Raw genomic sequence first — 3,120 nt, forward strand, 5'->3', positions numbered from 1 at the left:
GGTTATATATATGGTTAAAGGGTCATATGTTCGTGTACTAGATATTCAAAGTAAACATTGTATAACTTTAAAATCGGTCCAGGTAGTGACTAAAGATAAAATCCGATATTTATTAGCAAGAAATAATATATGACCCCTATATTTAAAGTGACGAATGACGGATTTAGGCGGGGCGTGGCTGGCATGCCCCCCCCCCCCCTAAAATTTACAAACATAGGTTGTCTTCAACTTGTTTATGTACATTTTTATCTGAAGAGACCATTCCTTCTTAACATTCAAAGTATATAAAACAGTCAGTTTAACCAGGGATTTTCTTTACTAACTTAACTAAGTAACTTAGTAACAGAATCAACGTGATTACGTGTCAAACGCTTGATAAAAAATAAAATAAGTTTTAAGCAGTTAAAGTACAAAAAATTGTTACATTGTATTTGCCGTTTTTATAATCAATTTCTTTGATAATCGAAGTGCCGAATTATGTACCGTATTACATGCATGGCATCCCCACAAAATAAACATAACTACGTAAATGCATCTTATTCTGATTTTAGTGGTTTGTGTCGAACACATAATGTATGTATAAAGTCTGGCACTACTTCCGAAAATGTAAAGCTTTATAGTGAAAGGACAATTGAAAATCACGGCGAAAAGTAGAAATTTTCGTTTGCAAAATCTAATACTAGTATCTAGTATTGGTCATATGAGTTGATGTAATCTGTCTTGTTTCACTTTGCTTCTGTCGGTCGCCCGCCCGTCTATGTGTCTACTCTTCACATTTTCCATCGTCTTAACCAAATCTGTCGGGGTGGTATTGTGGGGTGTTAAAGTTATTCTTAAGTGGGACCGGTTTCATTTCACATAATTGAAACCATGTACAAATGACTTAAACACATTGACGATCTGCAAACAAGGGCTTCTTATTTTTGTGATGTTTCTATTTTTCTGTCTATCACAACTATACCAGCACCAATATTTTTTCAAGGATTGGTTGACTGAGATACTTATTACCTGATATTGATATATAGATCATTGTACAACAAGTCCTGGTGTCTTGATTGTAGATTTGTTTGCACAGACTCAAAATAAAATGTTCGTATGATCTTCAGCTTCTGTCTTTTGGTTTCCAGCTTTATATCTGTAGCCTTAAGCTTATAAACGCTATTATATATACTAGTATGCAATATGAATCTCTTGCATGTAGTGTGTAAGTTATTGGCGTTAGGAGATTGTTTTAGATTTTTCAAGTTTGTACGAGACCTAATTATCATACACCAAAGGTGTCACAACTGTCCATCCATGATCTGTCAGTCAGTCACCAGTGATTGTAGATTGTCGTCAGAAGGGTTTTTTATAGTTCGTTCTTATGTTGTACTGTTATACCACTGTCCCAGGTTAGGGGAGGGTTGGGATCCCGTTAACATGTTTAACCCCGCCACATTATTTCTGTATGTGCCTGTCCCAAGTCAGGAGCCTGTAATTCAGTGGTTGTTGTTTGTTTATGTGTTACATATTTGTTTTTCGTTCATTTTTTTACATAAATAAGGCCGTTAGTTTTCTCGTTTGAATTGTTTTACATTGTCTTATCGAGGCCTTTTATAGCTGACTATGCGGTATGGGCTTTGATCATTTTTTGAAGCCGTACGGTGACCTATAGTTGTTAATGTTTGTGTCATTTTGGTCTTTTGTGGATAGTTGTCTCATTGGCAATAATACCACATCTTCTTTTTTATATTAGGCGGTTTCTACTTGAAACTTTAATTTCTTGCTGATTGTATTTCACAATAGTTCGAAATACCTACATAGCACCCCTTTAGAAGAACATTTCAAAAATTTAACCTCAATTTTTTCAATATAAAAACTTTGCGCCCGCCTAATTTGAAATCCTGGATCCGCCCCTGAATGTTAATTAATGTTTTCGTGTTTCCCTTATTCTAGAGAATGATGTAAATCTGAAGAAGAAAAATGCTCTTTAAAATCTTTCATGTTTTAATTTAGAGAATTTTCGATTCAGATGTGAACTTTAAGGACTTCCCGACAATTTTTAGTTTCTTAGGAAACATGAACTAATGATTATTGTTTTAGTACTATGGAACTCTTTTTTTTTTTGGGGGGGGGGGGGGGGGTTGACGAAAGAGAGGCAACGTTTTGTGTACTAATAAACTCCTCCTATAGTTTTACGTATAGATTCCTGAAACTTCACAGAAACAAATGTACATCGCATTATTCTGTTTAAGTTGCACATATGTACCTGCTTTTCTGGGCATCTGACCCTTCTAAATTGATTGATCACAAATATTGAAACCCAGCCCTAGAGATTTAACCCACTTTGTGTAGGATAACATAATTCAAAAAGTAAAAAATGTAATACGGAACAAGTTAGTATCGCACTGCAAAACGGATGAAATATTTTGAAAAATGAATAGAAAGGTTTCTTTTTTTTATATTTTGCAAGCTCGTAAAAGCTTTTTTAAATAAACATCTAAAAAATGTAATATTTACACTTTATAAGTGCTGACTTATGAAACACAAACTGTATAAAACTTTATACATTGATTTTCAATGTTAAAACAATTAAACCTCGCTGCTTAAAAAAAAACATAAAAAAAATCTTCACTGCTTTAAATATACGTTTAAAAAGCTCCCTAATTATTGTCTGTAAATCTACTGATTAAAATATTTGCGTTAAAGAACAGTTCTTATTCTAAATAAAATATATAAAGATTTGGACAATTAACCTTAAATAAAAGGAAATAAAGAAATAAATTAATGTAGGATAGTCTTAATTTTTCTTTTGATCAATTATCTCGTTAATTAATTTCATCATGTATAATCATTGCACTTCATTAATATATAAAAAGACAGAAGGTGTTGTCTTAAGAGCACGCGCGCTAGCGCAAACACCTGTTATAAATATTTAACTAACATATGTTATAAATTTTAATTAGTTAATCCTAGCTGGCTATATATAGCCCGTGAAGAGTTTGAGTCCACTTACTCGACTTACAACAAGCAACTCAATTAGATCTCACTCGGTTTTATTTATACAAACATTGCAACTTTATTTAAGAGGGTACTAGTAATTCAAACATATAGTTCATACATACTCGAGTCAATATTAAC

Source organism: Mytilus trossulus, chromosome 7 (genome assembly GCF_036588685.1).
Source record: "Mytilus trossulus isolate FHL-02 chromosome 7, PNRI_Mtr1.1.1.hap1, whole genome shotgun sequence".
In the NCBI taxonomy this organism is placed as follows: Eukaryota; Metazoa; Mollusca; class Bivalvia; order Mytilida; family Mytilidae; genus Mytilus; species Mytilus trossulus.